Source organism: Bos javanicus, chromosome 29 (genome assembly GCF_032452875.1).
Source record: "Bos javanicus breed banteng chromosome 29, ARS-OSU_banteng_1.0, whole genome shotgun sequence".
In the NCBI taxonomy this organism is placed as follows: domain Eukaryota; kingdom Metazoa; phylum Chordata; class Mammalia; order Artiodactyla; family Bovidae; genus Bos; species Bos javanicus.
This window is the reverse complement of record NC_083896.1, coordinates 3,706,870-3,728,830: the sequence shown is the minus strand read 5'-3', so window position 1 is coordinate 3,728,830 and position 21,961 is coordinate 3,706,870. Positions and strand designations below refer to the sequence as shown.

Here is a 21,961-nt window from a genome sequence, read left to right as displayed (position 1 = left end):
AAATAAAAATGACACAAATTTTAAATGTAAGGAATGAAGGAGGCAATGTCAATACAGATCCTAAAGACATTACAAAGGTAATAAGGGATTCTTAAGAATAATTCTATGACCATAAATTCATGTAAATAAACTTAGCTAATTTCTTGAAGAACACAAGCTATAAAAACTCGGAAAGATCAATAATTTAGATAATACCATATTCACTAAATAAATTGAATTCATACCTATAAATATTTCAATAAAGAAACCTCCAGGCACAGATGATTTTATCCATAAATTCTATCAAATATTTAAGGGTGAAATAATACCAATTGTGTCAAAACTCTTCCAGAAAATAGAAAAGAATCAAATATTCCCTAATTTATTTTTATGAGGCAAGATTTTTCCTGATACCAAAATCAGACAATGACATTACAAGATAAGGATATTAAGTACAGACTCAATTTTCTCATGAATATAGAAACAAATTTTCTCAATTTATTATTAGCAAACCAATCCAGGAAATATAAATTAAATGTCATGAATGAATGGGAATTTTCAGAGAAAGGAAGACTGTTTCAAAATTTAAAAATCAGTCAACATAATTGACCATGTGAAATGATTTATGTATATATATTAGTTTAGCTATATAGAAAATCCCTTGGAACCCACAACAACAAAGCTCATGAAATTAATATATTTAGGTTGAAAATTTCAAGGTCTATACAGATGAAGTGCTTTTTTTTCTATGTACTAGCAAAAATAATTGAAAATTGAAATTAAAGAAATTATATCATTTAAAATAGCATTAAAGTTATGAAATACTTAGATATAAGCCTAACAAGCTATGTGCAAGATATGAATGCTAGAAATTACAAAGCAAAGATAAAAAATGATTCAAAGGCTTAAGTAAATCAAGAGAATGATAGTGTTCATGGTCTGGAAGACACAATATTTTAAAGATGTTAACCGCCTGTATTAGTGAAGATTCTCCAGAAAAAGAACCAGTAACATGTGTGTGTGTGTGTGTGTGTGTGTGTGTATGTGTGTGTGTGTGAGAGAGAGAGAGACTTTGGATTAGGCACCTATTTCTTGAATATGCCTCCAAAAGTAAAAATTCATAAAAGGAAAAAAGCATATAAATTGAACTTCATCAAAATTAAAAAATTCTCTGTGAAATCACGATGGCAAGAATGAAAGGAGAAGTTTACAAAATATAAGTAAGTATTTGCAAAACAAATATCTGACAAAGGACTTCTACTTAGAATATGTAAAATTCAGTAAAAAGAGAGTTTTAAAAATTAAAAACAACTGAAAAAGATTTGAACAAATACTTCATCAAATAAAATATACTGATGGTCGATAAGCACATGAAAAGATGTTCAGCATCATTAGTAATCAAGGAAAAGCAAATAACATCTATAAAGATATACTTCTACAACTTATTGAAATGGATAAAATTAAAGAATAAAATACTTGACAGTACAAATGCTAGGGAAGAATCATCATATTGGTGTAAAAAAAAATGTTACAGACATATTGGAAAACAATTTAGTGTTTGCCATTCTTATAACACTAAAACTTTGCTTATTATATGATCCAGCAATTCCACGCTTCTTATTTACCTAAAAGAAATAACTTGTACATGATTGTTTATCAGGGGTTTATTCATAATCCCTCAAACTGGAAACAACCCAAATATCCTTCAACTATGAATGGATAAACAAAATGTGATAGTCATACATATCCAATAACAAAAAGGAATTTACTGAAACATGCAAAAAATCTGTATGCATTGTTGCAAGTGAAGGAAGCCAGACTCAAAGGACTAGATGCCGAATGAATCCTTTCATAGAACTTCAGTAAAAGGCAAACTGAAGTAACAGAGGGGCTTCCCAGGCGGCGCTAGCAGTGAAAGAACAGGTCTACCAATGCAGGCGACAAGAAAGGTGGATTCCATCTCTGGGTGGGGGAGATCCCGTGGAGGAGGGCACTGCGACTCCCGCTAGTATTCCTGCCTGTAGAGTCCCATGGACAGAGGAGCCTGGTGGGCTACAGTCCATAGGGTTGCGAAGCGTGGAACAGGACTGAAGTGACTTAGCATACGCGTATGCACATAGTAACAGAAAACATATCTGTGATTTGGGGAGTGGGTTGACACAAAGGCACAACAAAGTGTTTGCAGTTAAACGATTGCAAGGAACTGTCAAAACCAAAGAACTCTATACACACACAAAAGTAAATTTTATTAGTTTCAAATAAAATAACTGATTAAATATATTACAATAAAAAAGATCAGCAATGGAATCTCTCAGAGATTTTATTTTGATTGGCCTTAGTGTGTATTCTGGGCAATAGTGGCTTTTGTTTGTTTAATTTTCATCTCTTTCCGTGTGCACAAAATGCAAGCGGACGTTACCACTTAATTCTCCTTCATGGATGGATGAATTGGAATCTTCAAATTCCGTTCTAAAAATCAAAGAGCAAATGTATCACAAGTTTAGGAAGGTGATTCCTGTGGGGTACTAAAAATACCACCGAACTGCAAGTCAGGAGACCTGTATTTGCGATTCTGGCTCTATCGCCTACTTGCAGTCTGTTCTCGGGCAAGTAACATGGCAGCTCACGGTGTGCTTGCTCTGGTTATTACGTAAGAGGTTTGACCTCATGGGCTCCACTCTCTCTTCTCCTCTGCCATGCTAGGATATGGGAGATCAAGATTCCAGCTCTGGATTGGTCCTAATTTGGTGTGTGGCTTCCAAATCATCACTTTAATTCTTCTGAGTCTCAAATTCTTCACCTGTTAAGTTGGAAAAAAGCAGAATAGAAAGAAATCTATATACTACTTCTCCCTGTGATCTTTTGTTGTGGTTTAGTCACTAAGTCAAGCCAAACTCTTTGTGACCGCATAGACTGTAGCCCACCAAGCTCTTCTGTCCCTGGGATTTCCAAGGCAAGAACACTGAAGTGGATTGCCATTTCCTTTGCTAGGGGATCTCCCTGACCCAGGGATTGAACCTGCATTACATTGCATTGTCTCCTGCATTGCAGGTGTATTCTTTATCGCTGAGCCACCTGGGAAGTCTCTCTTCAGTCAGTCAGTCAGTTCAGTCGCTCAGTTGTGTCCGACTCTTTGCGACCCCATGAATCGCAGCACGCCAGGCCTCCCTGTCCATCACCAACTCCTGGAGTTCACCCAGACTCATGTCCATCGAGTCAGTGATGCCATCCAGCCTCTCTTGCCACACAGTAAAATAGAAGCTTCTATTCTCTTGAAAATAATCAGTAGAAACCACTAACTACCCTCTCTTGAATTTTTACTGGCTTCTCCCCACAGGCACTAAGAATAATCTATCAAGTTGTTAAAATGGCAAGAAGCTGATGGCCATCTATGCCTGGAGAATCCCAGGGACAGAGGAGCCTAGTGGGCTGCTGTCTATGGGGTCGCACAGAGTTGGACACAACTGAAGCGACTTAGCAGCAGCAGCAGCAGGGAGAGTAATATGCTAAAGGCCATTTGCAAAGGAGACTCTTCCTCTAAGGGCTCTCTGCTCTCACCTCGATGTGCTTCAAATCACGATCCTCTTTTCAGCTGACTGCTGACTTATCCCACAGGTAGGTCCCAATTTCCGGTTTGAGTTGGAGGCTAAGGAGTGTGAAGAAAACCATTTTGGTTACAAACACTAGTGAAAAAATGCTTTATTACTGGATTTTTGAGGACCTGGCTGAGCTCTGACGTTTTCTGATTTCTCCAGGTTAAATAGACCAACTGTGTCCAGTTTTAAGTTACCAAAATGATATCACTGAATGTGAAGCTGGGCAGAGATGCTTGCTTGACTCCTGCAAACCATATAGCAGCTTTAGCACAGCACTAGCTGTAGATTCCAGTTATGTAATTCAATCAAATTTTACAAGCAATAAAGCTGATACTTGGAAACAAACTACACTAAAATAATTTTTCTCCAGATTCACAGAAATGCAAAAGCTTAACAATATTCTCTGTTGGTGAGTCTGTGCTCCTGATTGCTGCTGGGAGTACAAAATGGTATTAACCTATGGATGAGATTCATCAACATCCATGAAACATACATAGATATTTATCTGTCACTAATCAAACACCTTTACCTGGATGAAGTTTTGTTGGTGAATAGGATATTCACAGAACTCAAAGTATCACAGATCATTTTTTTAAACTGTCAGTGGAAAAAGTTATATTTAAAATTTTAATGCATATATTAATAATAATACTTTTATTAAACTTATTTTAATAAATGCAATATATATTAAACAGACACCACCTTAATTGAGTGATGAAATTATTATTGCCAGTAATAGGAGAAACTGAAATCATGTGTCTTCTGGTATGATACACTGACAAGGACACATCAATCTATATAAAATTCCTGCTAAAGGCAGATTATGATAAATTAAATTAGTGGGTGTTTTGCATCTGAATTTTTAAAAATTATTTATTTCTGGTTGTGTTGAGTCTTCTTTGCTTAGTTTCTCTAGCTGCAGCGAGCAGGGCCAGTCTTCACTTCTCATCAGAGTGGCTTCTCTAGTGGAGCACAGGCTCTGGGTGTGAGAGCTTCAGTAGCTCAGGATGTAGGCTCAGCAGCTGCAGGTATGGGCTATAGGGCAAGGGCTCAGTAGCTGTGGTCCAGGGGCTTTAGTCATTCCACGGCATGTGGAATCTTCCCAGACCAGGGACTGAACCTGTGTCCCCTGCACTGTCTAGCAGATTCCTATCCACGGTCCCACCAGAGAAGTCCATTGCATCTGGATATTTTTTAACACCATTAAGAAACTTATTTGGACAATTGGTTTGACTTTTTGAATTAGTTTTCTGAATCTAGTATTTGTACCATGATCAATGGCACCCCACTCCAGTACTCTTGCCTGGAAAATCCCATGGACACCCCACTCCAGTACTCTTGCCTGGAAAATCCCATGGATGGAGGAGCCTGGTAGGCTGCAGACCATGGGGTCGTGAAGAGTCGGACACGACTGAGCGACTTCACTTTCACTTTTCCCTTTCATGCATTGGAGAAGGACATGGCAACCCACTCCAGTGTTCTTGCCTGGAGAATCCCAGGATGGAGAAGCCTGGTGGGCCGCCGTTTATGGGGTCGCACAGAGTCAGACACGACTGAAGTGACTTAGCAGCAGCAGCAGCAGCACATAAGAGTATACTATTTTTAGGAGATACACACTGAAACAGGGATGGGAATTCATGAAGTGTGCAAGGTGTTCTTTAGTAGTTAAGAAAAAATTGTATGAATATGTGTTAATGAGAATAATAAAATAATTAACAGAGAGAAAGCAAATACAGTAATTTTAAAGAGTTAGTGAAGCAAAGGAAAGGACAAACATGTTATTATGCATAGGACTATTCTTTTAAATGGTTTGTAAATTTGACACTTTCAAATAAAGGTTTTCCAAAATAAAGTTGAAAAATAATATATACATGGAGGCAAAGTCAAATATGCATACATACACACAAGTATGTTTGCTGCAGTGTTGATGGAACAAAATGTTGCAAGCAAACTCAGGTTCAGTATTAACAATGTCATTGAATAAACTATGTTTCTATAGGATGGATACAATAACCGAAGTGATGATATAGATTTTTTAACTTACTGTAATAGCCTTTGGGTATGGAGATTTCACCTAATTTGATTATATTTTCTTTTCCTTTATCACTTTTTTCTGAAGTGTTTGTTTTGTTGCAAAAGTAAAACCTTAGCATCTATAATTATAGCAAACCTGAAAAATTGTTTTAAAACACACACAAAACATAGGTTCTTAATATCTGTTAGATATAACAAAGTCTATTTCCTGATGGGGATTCCAGATCTCTTGAAGAAATTTTGTGTAACTTCTACAATATGAATGTTTCTCAGTGTGAATTTTTCTAGAAGTCTACTTAGAGAATTGTTCCTTTTATAGATTTAATGTTAATACATTTGATATGTAATACATTCTCTAATTTTTATTACCTGTTTTGTACTTCTTGTGTTCACTTATAACCAGTTTTCTTTTTTTTTTTTTTTTTTTTTTAAGAATTGTGTTTTGGAAACATGGTGGTGTTTTACTATTGAAAAGAGAGTTCATTTATTTTAATTAAAATGATTTTTAGTAAATGCCTACGTTTCTTATTAGAATATTTCTCACACTTTTTGTGTGGTTGTTTAGTCCCTCAGTCCCACCCACTCTTTGCGACTCCGTCGACTGCTGCACGCCAGGCTTCCAGGTCCTTCACCATCTCCCAGAACATGCTCAGACACGTCCATTGAGTTGGTGATGCCAATCCAGTCACTCATCTGTTGTCCACTTCTGCAGCCTTCAGTCTTTCCCACCATCAAGGTCTTTTCTAATGAGTTGGTTTTTCGCATCAGTTGGTCAAAGTACTGGAGCTTCAATTTGATCATCAGTCCTTCCAGTGAATATTCAGGACTGATTTCCTTTAGGATGGACTGGTTTGGGCTCTTTGCAGTCCAGAGGACTCAAGAGTCTTCTCCAACATCACAGTTCAAAAGCATCAATTCTTAGGCACTCAGCTTTCTTTATGGTTCAGCTCTCACATCTATACATGACTACTGCCAAAACTATGGCTTTGACTATACAGAGCCTTGTTTGCAAAGTAATGTCTCTGTTTTTTTAATATGCTATCTAGGTTTGTCATAGTTTTTCTTCCAAAGAGCAAGCATCTTTTAATTTCATGGCTGCAGTCACAATTCATAATGATTTTGGAGCCCAAGAATAAAAGTCTGTCACTGTTTCCACTTTTTCCACATCTATTTGCCATGAAGTGATGGCATCGGATGCCATGATCATCATTTTTTGAATGTTGAGTTTTAAGCCAGCTTTTTCACTCTCCTCTTTTACCTTCATCAAGAGGCTCTTTAATTCCTCTTCACTTTCTGCCATCTCTACCATCTTACTCTGTACATCTTCTTTGGGGAAAGGAGATGGTGAGACAAATTGAGAAAATAGCATTGAGACATAAGCTGCCATGTTTAAAACAGCTAGCAGGAACTTGCTATATATCACAGAGAACCTGGCTTGGCACTCGGTGACAACCTAAAGGGTGGGATTGAGGGTGGGTAAGAGGGAGACTCAAGATGAAGAGAATATATGCATGCAGTTATGACTGGTTCACCTTGCTGTAGGGCAGGAAACAAAACAACATTGTAAAACAATTATCATCAATTTTTTAAATAAAGATTTTTAAGAAATGAGAAACTGTCTACTACAAATATTTTTATTGCAAAATACTATAAATTTTCTTTATTGCATATTATTTTACACAAAATATTAAACTGTCATTCACTGCTCTGTAGAAGATCGAGTTTCTTTTTTAAAGTTTTCTTTAAAATTTTTTTTTTGTAAATATTCTGTGACACCAGACACTTCAAAAACCCCAGCCATAAACTATCTTTTGTAGATCCAAATCTATACTTCAGGGATGAAAATATGCCCTGACCTCTTGCTGTCTTTTGTGATAAATCAAAGACTTTGTGTACCATACTGTTATCTAGAGCACAACTCTGTTTTCAGACTTTCTAAATCCTTGGATTATTTTTAAAGCATCAGAATGGTTGAAACTCAAAACCTTTGAAATGGTCCTCCAAGGGATAAGTCCTATATACCTATAGTGCTTTCTTATAATAATCTCCCTTGCGCTCTTTGGGCTCACTAGAAATAGAATCATCATCATAATAAAGCCTCTGAGATCAGGAGGCACTGTGTGAGAAGGCAGGCCATGAAAAGCAGAGCTCATGGGGCACTCTTTGACAGCTCTTATAACTCTGTTTCTGCCCCAAGCTGCAGGCATCACAACAGCTGTTTTGCTTCCTCTGCTGGAACCGCTGAACTCCAGCCTGACTCCCAGTGGCATCTTTATAAAGCACAATATGCATGTCTGATCTCCCTAGCCTGAGCAGAAGGATCATTAAACACAACCAGGAGCCTATACCACATGGTTTCCAATAGACCAGATTTCTCTATGGCATATGGAGGATGAAATATCAGAACAAGAATTTGCAAACGTTAGGCCAATCTTAATTTCACTATTCAAGACACTTTTGATGGCCAATTTCTTCTGAGTTATCAGGGCATAGGGCAAACGACTTAGGATTTAGATTCAAAATATTAAAGGCCAAAAAGACTGACATCCCAGTGGCTCTAGGAAAAATACTTAACGTTTGGTAGAAATCATTGTAATCTCTGACTGGTTTGTTGTGAAAATTATAAAAGATAAAAAGAGGTTGGCAAAAGCAGAAAATCCAATTAAACAATAGCCCAAAACTTCAACATACACCTCACCAAAGACAATCTTAAGATGAAAAAGGAGTATATGAAAAAATATCACACATTATAAATCATTAAGAAAATGAAAACCAAAACAGCAATGAGATACCTATACTCACGGATTATTGTTCAGTAGCTAGGTTTACAAGTCTTTGCAACCACATGGATTACAGCATGCCAGGCTTCCCTGTCCTTCACTATCTCCTGGAGTTTACTCAAACTCATGTCCCTTGAGTCAGTGATGCCATCCAACCATCTCATCCGCTTTTTCCCACTTCTCCTCCTGCAGTCAATCTTTTCCACCACCAGGGTCTTTTCCAATGAGTTGGCTCTTTGCATCAGCCAAATTCCAGAACACTGACACCTGCAAATGCTGGCGAGGAGGTAAAGCAGCGAGAACTGTCACTTGTTACTTGCGGGAAAGTGAATGGTATGGGACAGCCCCTTCGGAAGACAGTTTGGCCATTTCTTTTTGCAACCCCATGGAGTGTAGACCACCAGGCTTTTCAGTCCATGGGATTTCCCAGGCAAGAACACTGGAGTGTGTTGCCATTCCCTTCTCCAGGGAATCTTCCCAACCCAGGGATGGAACTCGGGTCTCCTGCATTGGCAGGTCAAATCTGTAACACAAGGTCCAGCAATAATTCTCTTTGGTATTTACCCAAAGGAGCTGGAAACACTCCCATACAAAAACTTGCATGCACATATGTATAACAGCTTTATTCATAATTGCCAAGCTTGGAAGCAACCAACATGTCCTTCAGTAGGTGGATGGATAAATAAACTGTAGTATACACAGGCAATATTATGGCACTTAATACTAAAAAGAATTAAGCTATCAAGCCATGAAAAAACATGGAGGGAACTTAAATGCATAACATGAAGTGAAACAAACCCATCTTAAAACGTTATATACTGTATGATCCCAGCTATATGGCCTGTGTGCATGCAAAATCACTTCAATTGTGTCCAACTCTGTGGGGCCATATCGACTGTAGCCTGTCCATGGGATTCTTCAGGCAAGTATATTGGAGTGAGTTGCCTTGCTCTCCTCCAGGGGATCTTTCCCACCCAAGGGTTGAATCCATGTCTCTTAAGTCTCTTGCATTGGCAGGCAGGTTCCTTATCACTCGTGCCACCTGGTAAGCCCACATGACCTTTTGGAAAAGGCAGATGTATAGAGACAATAAAGTCATCTCTGTTGCCAGGGGCTAACAGAGTGTGGAAAGATGAATGGGGGAAGGCATGGAGGATTTCTAGGAAAATGAAAATACTTTGCATGATATTATAATGATGGTCAGGAAGATCCCTGGAAAAGGGAATGGCGATTCACTCCAGTAATCTTGCCTGGAGAATTCCATGGACAGAGGAGCCTGGTGGGCTATAGGCCATGATGTTGCAAAAAGTCAGAAATGACTGAGTGAGTAACACACACACAGACACACACACACAACACTGAGGATGCAAAGACAAATCAAGACTTCCATTGAGGGTACAAAAGCAAGTACAGTGAAAAGTGAGGCATTTAAAAGCATGTGAAGAACTTAATGAGAGAATTCTCCAGGAGAGCTTGGGTTTATCCCCTCAAGATAGGTTGTGGTTTTTAAAGTCTTTGTAATGGTGCTTCCCAGGAGAAGATAGCAGTAAAGAATACCCCTGCTAATGCAGAAGAAACAGGAGATGTGGATTGCATCCCTGGGTCTGGAAGATCCCTTGGAGTAGGAAATGGCACCTCACCCCAGTGTTGTTGCCTGGAAAATTCCATGGGCAGAGGAGCCTGATGGGCTACAGTCCATGGGGCTGCAGAGTCAGACATGACTGAGCACACACATGAATGAGATGCATACACACATACACATACTCAATTTTTTTAAAGTTTAGCTTAAGTTCTGAATATGTTTCTACATTAGAATTTGTATTTCGATTTTAGAATAAGTGCATTATCTCTTAGTGACTATTTTTAAGAGAAAGCATTTTTTTGCAGGTTTCCATTGCCCTTCTGTTAAGGTACGTGTCATATATTCTAGTTTTTAATGCTATTTATGATATATGAAGATGTTATCTTCTAAGTTGTTATACTAGGTTGTACAAACACTAGTTTGTATACTATTTACAGAATAATTATACTAAGATATAATTCTCTAAGTGGTTGGTCTTCCCAGCTAAATAATGAAGCTATTTCCTATGAAGGACTATATCTATCAGTAGGACAATGGAATTAAAGCAGACGGGTCCTGGGTAGCGATCATCACATTTCCCTGTGCTAATTAGGAATTACAGCAGGACAGCATAACCCATTCTATACATTAGTTAAAGTTCCATTTCAAAAATATGGTACTCAGTTTCTGTGAACAATGACAGCCCACTGCTGCTGATCATTCCCCCGTGTGTCTTTGCTGCTTTTTTTTTTTCCCCTTTTTTTCCCACCCACTTCCTCAATATATGTCCTTCCTAGTGAAAGAAGTCTGCTTTTAGAATTACACTTCTTTCAAGTCTGAGGGAAACAGATTGAAATCTCAACTTTGACTCGTCATCTCTTCCACCCTCAACCTCCTCTTCTCAAACTTATAATTGCATGCTCTGTTCTTGGACGGCTGTGTTGACAGTAGTTTTATGACCCAGGATTTTTCAATTTCTTATCCAAAGCCAGCCTCATCTCAAGTCCTAAAATTTATGGGCATAGGAGATGACATATGGGATTAAACTCTTGATAGATTTTGAACCTGCCTTTGGCAGTGGCCAAGGCTTTCTGCCAGAGGGAACTGTGAGGAAAACATGCTCTCTCTGCAACAGGTGGATATCATCTTGCTTTGCAGGAAGTCACTCACCACCTGCCACCCAAACACAACCAACCCTGATGAAGACTCATTCCCTTTTCTGAATGACTTCAAATGTTAGGAAATTATGATTCTCTTATAAAATATTAACTGTGACCAACTTCAAATAAAACAGTGTTGGAATGTAGCTAAATGCCCATTTGTTCTCCTAAGTGGTTTCTAGGTTCGATTGCTCTTCTAGATTTTGTATCCTTTAAGAACTACCTGTATCCATCTGGCCAGTCCTCTAGCCTCCTCTCTGGGATTGTCTCTGGACAAAGATGAATTATTGTTGTGTTCTCCATTTTGCATCTTTTGGTTTTATCTTTGAGATGCTGATATCCTCTTTCCTTTCTATAGTAAATAATTTCCACTTGGTCGATTTCTCAACATCTGTGAAGCTAGCTTTTCTAAACATCCTTGTTACTCTTTCCTGGACTTTGTCCAGCTTTCCTAATTGGCTTCAGGACTCTACTCTTGAAGAACTGTCAGAAATAGTGAAATCATGTCAACCAACAGTAGATAAATGTGTTATCTATCATTTAGGAGATCATCCTCTTAAATCAAAAAATAATTTAAGCATTTATAAAAATTACCTCTGGTCATATATTCAAATTCAAAGAATTTTGGAATCCACCAACTCAGCATCACAAGTACCAATTTATTACTGTGGAGTTAATGTTTACCAATTATTTAAAAAATAATTTTCCCTTGTAATGATAAATATGGGATAATTTTCAAATAGATACCAGTTCAATTTATTTATTTTTGAGTGCAGAAGTACAGTATTAATTTATTCTAAGATTTAGGGACTTAAGCTAGAAACCATTTTCTCTGATAATTCATCACTACACAACACAAATTCATGTATTTCATCAATGCTAGCCTAGGATAATTAGAACACCAGAACAAAATTTAAATTCAACTTTAAGTCCATATACATTTATACATTATACCTACAGATTTGGTTCACATTCAGCTAGGTTAGGTACACCGATTTTAGGTCATATCCCCTACCTTCAAATACCTTTTTTTCTGTAACTTAACATTGCAGAGGCAAAGATTTCCCATACTTTTAAGTAAAAAGGCTTTTGTTGTTGTTTTTTCTTTTTTTTTCTGTTGTTACTGTTAAATTGTTTCTAAACTTCTGTTTTATTTTCCCTGAATACTTGCAATATCTCCCTATTCTAAACCCTAAAAATTCAACAACTTCATCTTTGCATATCTAGCTATTCATTGTTTTTTAGTTTGCATTTTTGGATTTTATTTTTAGTGCATTTTGAGTGCAACTTTTGGGTAAACGCTTCTGTGTTTTGTGTTTTTTTTTAAATATTTATTTATTATTTGGCTGCATCAGGTCTAGCTGCAATACACAGGATCTTCCTTGCATCATGCAGGATATTTCCTTGTAACATACAGGATTTAGTTGCCCCGTGGCACGTGGGATCATTGTTCCCTGACCAGGGATGGAAACACACTGAGAGGCAGAGTGCTGATGGCTGGACTGCCAAGGAAGGGCCTACACCTTGTTTCAGTAACTATTCTATGAGCCTTTTTGATCTGCAGACTCAGGCTTTTCTTCAGTTTAGCTTTTTTTTTTTTCCTATTTTTGTTCTGTTTACTCCTTCGTTGCATGTTGCATGTCAACTATTTAAATAACTTGGTTCTTTTGTGCTTGTTTGTTTTTAATCACTTATATCATCTTTTCTTTGTCCTCTGAATGCTGTTAGAATTTTTAAATGTTGTTTTAAAATCTGGAAATTTGCTTGTTTTTTGCTGTTAATGATTTGACTTTGAGTAGTCTAGATTCTACTCTTGAAGTGAAATGAAAATAGTTCAGTTGTGCCAGACTATTTATGACCCATGAACTATATAGTCCATGGAATTCTCCAGGCCAGAATACTGCAGTGGGTACACTCATTGTATTTTAAATTCTGTGTAGCAATTCTTCACATTTTCTGATTAAAATTGATAGTTATTTCTGTTATATGCTATATCATGCTCTTATTTTCATTAATTTTCTTTTTTAAAATGTATTCTTAATTGTTATTGTGGATATGGGAATGGCCCAGCACGAAATTTACACCTTCCACCCCGGATTGTCAAGGGCCAGCGAGAGCTCACCAAAAGATGCCAGAATCATGACACTTTCTAAGAAGAAATATATAAGTAGTGTTAAGTATATTCACATTTTTGTGCAACTAATCTCCACAGCTTATTTATCTAATTTAAGCAACAACATTCCAATTCCCACTCTCTCCAGTCCCAAGAGATAAGATGGTTGGATGGCATCACCGACTCAATGGACATGGGTTTGGGTAGACTCCAGGAGTTGGTGATGGACAGGGACTTTCTTTCCATGAATTTGACTACTCTAGATGCCTTAAATAAATGGAATCACACAGCATTTGGCTTTTTGTGACTGACTGATTGTACTTAGTATAATCTCTTGAAGGTTCATCCATATTGTCCTGTACCTTGGAACTTTCTTCTTGTTGAAAGATAAATAATATTCCATTAGAGTATATACCACATTTGTTACCTCTTCATTAATAGATATTTGGTCTGCTTCCACCTTTGGCTATTTTGAATAGTACTACCATGAACATGAGTGTGTTATTTTCTTTAACTCTCTTGAGAATAAAAATTGCTTTCCCAAGTATTTCTTTGATGTGATAACTAAATACATTGCAGAAGGCTGCAGATAAGACAAGAGTTTATTTGAGGTCTTAAGAAATACTGTTCAGAAGACACAGGTTCAGGTAGAACTGAAAGAGTGCTCCAGGGAAGAGAAAGTGTTGGGGGTTATACAGACAAGAAGCCATTTGGCTGTTAAAAGTTGCCTGGAGAAAACTGTGATTGACTCTTGACTTTAGTGAGGAAATACTTGTCCTTAAGTAGTCATGAGTATTTTTAGACAGGGGTCTGATACACAGATAGGCTATTACTAGTTATTTTAGGGTTCAGTTCAGTTCAGTCACTCAGTGGTGTCCGACTCTTTGCGACCCCATGGACTGCAGCATGCCAGGCCTCCCTGTCCATCACCAGCTCCCAGAGTTTACTCAAACTCATGTCCATTGAGTCAGGTGATGCCATCCAACCATCTCATCCTCTGTCGTCCCCGTCTCCTCCTGCCTTCAATCTTGCCCAGCATCAGGGTCTTTTTCAATGAGTCAGTTCTTCCCATCAGGTGGCCAAAGTATTGGCATTTCAGCTTCAGGATCAGTCCTTCCAATGAATATTCAGAGCTGATTTCCTTTAGGATGGACTGGTTGGATTTCCTTGCAGTCCAAGGGACTCTGAAGAGTCTTCTCCAACACCACAGTTCAAAAGCATCAATTCTTAGGCACTCAGCTTTCTTTATGGTCCAACTCTCACATCCATACATGACTACTAGAAAAACCGTAGGTTTGACTAGATGGACCTTTGTTGGCAAAGTAATGTCTCTGCTTTTTAATATGCTGTCTAGCTTGTTCATACCTTTTCTTCTAAGGAGCAAGTATCTTTTAATGTCAAGGCTGGAGTCACCATCTGCAGTGATTTTGGAGCCCCAAAATATAAAATCTGTCACTGTTTCCATTGTTTCCGATGGAAGTTTCAATAAGTATCTTGTGTTTCTGACAGAAGTTCTGGATGACTTCTTTAGAAAAATAAGTGGTCAAAAGACCTGATTCCATCCAGGCTGAGATATGCACAAGTCACACTTTCTTAATGACCTCCTGGCTCCATTTAAGAGCGTTATCTTGGCAAACATTTTTGTTTCATCAATAAAACATTATAAAATATGCTCTCATACTCCAGATGCTCTGAATATATATTTGTACATGCAACTTTTTAATTTGATATCATTTTTACCTGTTTGCTTATCTTTGAGTAAGGATAGATCTACCAACCTGCTATGAGACTGGATTCTCTACAGGTCCCTTCCTGAATGGCCTATAGCACTTTCTTTAAGGAGTAAATTATAACATCAACTGATACAGGTTTTTAATATCAGTTCAGTTACTCAATAACTTGAGGTTGTTGATAGGAAAGCACAGAATTTTGTTTCTGTGAACTTTATACCTCTGTTTATTTTAATAGCTGAAGGAGATATTTACTTTCCCTATCTTTTTGCCCCTCTTCAGACATTTAGCTATGCCTAGTTTTAGGAGAAGGGAATGGCACCCCACTCCAGTACTCTTGTTTGGAAAATCCCATGGACAGGGGAGCCTCGTAGGATGCAGTCCATGGGGTGGCTGAGGGTTGGACACGACTGAGCAACTTCACTTTCACTTTCCACTTTCATGCATTGGAGAAGGAAATGGCAACCCACACCAGTGTTCTTGCCTGGAGAATTCCAGGGACCGGGGAGCCTGGTGGGCTGCCGTCTCTGGGGTCGCACAGAGTTGGACACGACTGAAGTGACTTAGCAGCAGCAGCAGCAGCAGCAGTCTTCTTCCCAGAGTTCATCTGTCCATATTTGAAGGATTGACCAATTTGTGCATATATTCTGCAGTTTTAGAAGATGCTCCTTGTATTGAGGTTAGATAAAACTCACTTATTATCTTTATAATTAATCATGCAATTGTCCACCTGAACAGCACGGTTTAGTCATTCCAAACTGTGAATTTGAAAAAAAAATTACATAAATATGAAAGGTAGTTTTAACTGCTTAAAGTGATAGTGAAGTTTCATGGGATGAGAAAACTTTATGATGGATAAGAAACCCCAAGCGATCAATATCTTGTTCTAAATAGTTGAATGTCTTGGAAATTGCTAAGAATTACTTTATAACTTTAAAGTGCAAATTTTTTGTAATGTATTACTTTTTTATCAAATTAAATTATAGTGGTCTAGAGAGCCCACTTGTCAAGTTGAGAGAAGGTCCAGAACCAGTGTCACTGTTGAATGCTGATCTTCCACCATCTGACTTACTGGTTGATACAAATTGCAGCCAAGTCTTTCAGGCCTGGCTCCCAGAACACGGCATGTCCATTATAGGAGGTTATTCTATGGAGATTTGGCTTCCTGAGAGTCTGCTCACTCAGCTGTCCCTGCTGCATTTTGCAAGAACTAACTTTTATATCTACTTGTTAAGCATACAGCCATTCTCATAGGTACTGGATCAGATTAGATTATCTGCTCTTAAAGAATTTACAGGGTTCTCCACCTTTCCAGGCTCTAAAATCTCATCCAGGATAGGGGCTTTCCTTTTTAGACCCAGAAGATTAATAGGAGTGATTCATTTGCATCCAAGCAATAGAGAGTTTCACACCCTCCTCCAAGGGAGTCTTTAAAGATTGCTTTCCAAGTTAATTAATCTCTTCCCCTTTAACTTAATCACAAGTACTCTCCTTTGCTTCAGTAAAGGGATTGGATTGCCTCTGACAGAATCATTCCCTGAGGGAAAATGATTCTATTTTTCTTTTGTTTTGCTTTTTAGGGATAATGTTGGTGGTGGAAGGATCAAGGAGATGATTTCCCTGCCTTAGCAATAATTTTAGGTAAACTGACTCCTTGTCATTTTTCCAGGTATAGCAGAGGTGAAAAGAAGTGTTTTGTGAAAAGACAGTTGAAGGCATACATACATGTTCTTTTAAGATGATCATTCTTATATGTAAATGAAATAACAGACATGCTATTTGAAGGACATGTCAAAATTGTCTTTTCTAAGTTTATCTCACTGATTTCCTGTAAATCTTTGTGATTCTTTTACATTATTTAAGGGACAGTATCTCTTTAAATGGACTTCCCCAGTGGTTCAGATGGTAAGAAATCTGCCTGGAATGCAAGAGACACAGGTTCTTGCAATCCCTGAGTTGGGAAGATCAAGATATTCCTTATAGTAAAGCCATTCTGTGAAAACAATAATGGTACCACTACTAGCAGATCAAAAGTTTCATGCTTTTTTTTTTTTCCTTTTAGGAAAATAGAGATAAATTGTCTTTAAGAACTATTCCCTAGAAATAAGGAAGGATTATTTAAATCGTAGGAAGGCATGATGGGTCACCTTCCCTTCCTCCACAAGGGGGCCAAAGTGTATTATTTTGATGCAGAATATAATATGTGCACATACTAAATGGCATTAGACACTTTCGATGCATAATTTCATTTAAACATTTTAATAGTCTTATGCTGCAGATATTGGTATAACAATTCACTTTAGGAAAAATTCTCAAATGTATTATGTAAACTTTCACAGTTCACACAACCTGCATTTGATTCAGACGGTGTTCAAACACTGATCAAGCTGATCACCATCTCATTTCCTTCATCATATGCTATACTTATTCCTTCACGTTTTATAAACTGTTTTCTTACAAGTCATTAAATTTTCACAGCAATCTGTTGAAATATCTAGAACTGTTAAGGGAAGCACACTGATTGAAACCGCCCACCCTGGCCAGGCACCATAGTAACCATTTGCATGAGTTGTTTTATGACAGGAGATCTGATAAGGAATAGGGAACTAATAAGCCACCACCCACCGGAAGAGTTCCGGAAAAGTCTAAAGGAGACACCAGATGTCTGTCCATTTCCCAAAATCCCTCTCACTAGCATCCATCTTGGCTGAGAGATAAGTAAGCCACCAGGAAAGACTCTGAATTAGAAGGATTGGCCAAAGACCACCCAGAAACTAATCCCATCACCATAAAACCTGAGACTGCGAGCCATGCTGCAGAGCAGTTCTCCTGGGTTCCCTTACCCTACTGCTCTCCACCCAGGTGCCCTTTCCCAATAAAATCTCTTCCTTTGTCAGCACATGTGTCTCCTCAGACAATTCATTTCTGAGTGTTAGACAAGAGCCCAGTTTCGGGCCCTGGAAGGGGTCCCTCTTCCTGCAACAGAACTATTGCTGTCCCCATATTACAGGTGAAGAAAAAGTTTTGAGAAGGTTTATTGGAAAAAGCAAGAGAGTTCCAGAAAAACATCTATTTCTGCTTTATTGACTATGCCAAAGCCTTTGACTATGTGGATCACAATAAACTGTGGACAATTCTGAAAGAGATGGGAATACCAGACTACCTTATCTGCCTCTTGAGAAATCTGTATGCAGGTCAGGAAGCAACAGTTAGAGCTAGACATGGAACAACAGACTGGTTCCAAATAGGAAAAGGAGTACGTCAAGGCTGTATATTGTCACCCTGCTTATTTAACTTATATGCAGAGTACATCATGAGAAATACTGGACTGGAAGAAGCACAAGCTGGAATCAAGATTGCCAGGAGAAATATCAGTCACCTCAGATATGCAGATGACACCACCCTTATGGCAGAAAGTGAAGAGGAACTAAAAAGCCTCCTGAAGAAAGTGAGAGTGGAGAGTGAAAAAGTTGGCTTAAAGCTCAACATTCAGAAAACGAAGATCATGGCATCTGGTCCCATCACTTCATGGGAAATAGATGGGGAAACAGTGGAAACAGTATCAGACTTTATTTTTCTGGGCTCCAAAATCACTGCAGATGGTGACTGCAGCCATGAAATTAAAAGACGCTTACTCCTTGGAAGGAGGGTTATGACCAACCTAGAAAGCATATTGAAAAGCAGAGACATTGCTTTGCCAACAAAGGTCCATCTAGTCAAGGCTATGGTTTTTCCAGTGGTCATGTATGGATGTGAGAGTTGGACTGTGAAGAAGGCTGAGCGCCAAAGAATTGATGCTTTTGAACTGTGGTGCTGGAGAAGACTCTTGAGAGTCCCTTGGACTGCAAGGAGATCCAACCAGTCCATTCTGAAGGAGATCAGCCCTGGGATTTCTTTGGAAGGAATGATGCTAAAGCTGAAACTCCAATACTTTAGCCACTTCATGTGAAGAGTTGACTCACTGGGAAAGACTCTGAAGCTGGGAGGGATTAGGGGCAGGAGGAGAAGGGGACGCCAGAGGATGAGATGGCTGGATGGCATCACTGACTCGATGGACGTGAGTCTGAGTGAACTCCAGGAGTTGGTGATGGACAGGGAGGCCTGGCGTGCTGCGATTCATGGGGTCGCAGAGAGTCAGACATGACTGAGCGACTGAAATGAACTGAACTGAACTGATTCACTTGACTGAGATCCTTCAGCTAGTAAAGCATGGAAGACCAAGATCTAGCTGCCTCCAAAGCCTCTGTATCAGCACTTTAGGACAGATCTATTGATGCCAAAAGCTTGGCTTCTCTGTACACCATTGCCAATCCAATCTCAGAGGCATAAGCTTTCTGAATAGGAAAGAATATCTTTATCACTTTGCCAGGCAAAGGGGGCCACAGTGGGTTAACGCCTTCAAAACCATATGTCCCAACTTGAGGAAGACTGAAAATGTTTATAGTAATTGTTCAAAAAGGGCGTGATCAGCTTGTGGACATTCTTTTGATGAGTTGGTGGTGAGGTAAGTAGGAGTCAGCATCATCAGCCTTCAGATCCAACTGATCTGGGGTCTATATGTTTGTGGGCAGCATACCATCATTAGCCATTAACTTATCCCACCTGGAGGGACTTTCAGTATCTGTAAAATAGCTCAAAGATATTGTTGTGTGTATGCTTTGATGGGGAACTAGAACCTTGTCCCAAAGCTGCTCTTTACTCTTCCTCCCTGGTCTTGTATTCCTTCTCTTCATTAATTAACAGCTGCTTGAATATGCACACTAGAACTCAGGAAGGTCATGGAGACTGAATGTTGTGTCCTATAACCAAAGAAACAGGTTCACAGAAAGGCCTACTTCCCAGGAGCCACATGGCCAGGTAAGAAAAGAATAAAATAAAACATGAAACTGTCTCTTCAGACTTGTTTAGACCTGTAAAAATAAAAAAGGATTGTAACTATAAAATATACCCTAGTTTTCTCTTCACAACTTCAAGCACATTTCTGGACCAACACCTTCATTCATTAGTAAGTTTTAGGACAGAACTATTGGGATAACATGGTGTTATCACTGACAGCTTTGTGCATTAACTAGTCTTCATAGGGTTATTTTGATTTTTTGTTTGTTTGTTTGTTTTGGTTTTGCGTAGCTAGCATTTTGTGTGTGTGTGTGTGTGTGACCTTGTCATACCTTTAAAGCAGTGACAATCCATTCAACTACAAGCACTCAGGAACTGTAAAGAATACATATTTGGTCATTCAGATAACTAAACTATATTTTTAATATATTTGATCTTCATTCATTGTTCTTGATTCACAGCTCCTCAAATCCTTGGGATTTCTTCAGTGATAAGAGCAAAGAAATCATCTTTTTAAAATAATATTTTCTCTCTTGTCTTCAGCTGCTGAAATGCTTTAGAACCATAAAGACAGAGTATATCTCTTGTTATTCATAAGAAACCTCCTTTTTTTCCACTGCAATTGTGTATATGTTAATGAGGAAACTTTTGCAAAGCATCTAGGAGAGGTACTGGTTGCTAAGAAACCAACCAGGAATAGAGGGTTGGGGCTTTCAGTTCAACCCCTTGGATTCCAGGGACTGGAGAAAATCTAGACATGGAGTCAATCACCAGTGGCTGATAATTTAATTAACCTTGCCTATGTAATGAAGCTTCCATAAAACCCCAAAGGCTTCAAAGAGTTTCCAGGCTGGGAAACCTGAACACTTCCATATGTCACCGTGTTGGTCTCAGCTTCCAGAAGGACGAAGCTCCTTTAGTTGTAACCTCACCCTATTTACTCTTCATCTGGATGTTGATTTCTGTTCTTCAACATGCTTTGTAATAAACCAGTAATCTAGTGTGTAAACAGGTTTCCCAAGTTTTATGAAACACTCTAGGAAATCAATCAAATCCAAGGAAGGGAGCCTGGGAACCTCTAATGTGTAACGAGAGGTTAACAGACTGAGATTGCGACTGGGTCTGAAGTGAAGGGCTGTCTCGTGTTGGGCCCTTTATCTGTGGAGTGTGATGCTATCTGTGGATTGATACTGTCAGGACTTATTTTGTTGAATTCTTGGACACCCAGCTGATTGTAATTGGTGATCGTAATCCAAAGACTTAGTTTAGAGGGCAAGACAGTAGATTATTTTTTCTTGAAGTTGTATAATGTGCTTTACTAACTTGGAGAAGGATAGGCACTTCAGTGCTCCCTCTCATCCTTCTGAGCAAATTAAGGGAGTAAATGAAGCATATTATTTTTCCTATGGTTGAGAAGTATCTGGATAAATGCAACATTATGGATGTAAGTCCTAGAAAATTCCAGTTTACTTTTACTGGGATTTAGTAGACATTTAACAACATATCAGTCTTTCAGTCCATTGCTAACATGTTATATACAAAGAGAAACAAAAATTAACATGTTATAAACACACCTGTATTTAAAGTACACTCAGAGAAAATATAAAATGCAGATTGCCGTTGATCTTTCAGGAGTTATTATCCCTTTCATGAAATCTAGCCTGTACATTTATGAAGTGTCTGAGTTTCCCTTTTGCTTCAAAATTTTCCTCAATGAAAGAATCATAAAGAACTTACCATGGCGTCAGCAGTGCAGCTTCCAAAACTCCAATCTTCAGGAGCAACAGATTTCCTTCTCCACCATTTATCCAATCAGCTCCCTGTGAAATAAAATTCATACTTTATGTGAAGGAAAATTTTTAAATAAAAAATGTTCTCTGCCTTTGGTCCTCCTCTTTCCCCTCTTTTATCCCTTGTGTATCATTCTGTGTAAACAAATCTCCCCATTGGCAGAAATGTCTGTTCAGCCATAAAGAATAACATTCTCCTAGTGCCAACAAGAAAACTCCTTAAAAGGTAACATTCCTTCTTGATCTTGTAAGTGGTCACGATGACCTACCACTTTGTACTTGCAGATCTGATTATATAAACTGTCAGTAATATGTCATTTAATGTACAGCCCTCTTTCTCAAAAAACATAACTATGCCTTGACTTCTAATGGGCAAAAGAGT

The 21,961-nt window shown here is 38.4% G+C and overlaps 1 long non-coding RNA gene across 2 annotated transcripts; it reads right to left on the bottom strand.

The window, feature by feature from the left end:
* Positions 1–1,509: 1,509 nt before the first annotated feature.
* Positions 1,510–21,692, bottom strand: LOC133241006 (uncharacterized). Of its 2 annotated transcripts, none has more exons than XR_009734478.1 (3): positions 21,527–21,692; positions 3,538–3,625; positions 1,510–2,779 (listed from the first exon to the last, which is right to left on the bottom strand). It is a non-coding gene; the product is annotated as an uncharacterized LOC133241006 (long non-coding RNA). The 2 variants fall into 2 exon arrangements; XR_009734477.1 differs by lacking the exon at positions 3,538–3,625 and adding an exon at positions 8,412–8,665 and having other exon boundaries at positions 1,511–2,779.
* Between the last annotated feature and the right edge of the window lie 269 nt (positions 21,693–21,961).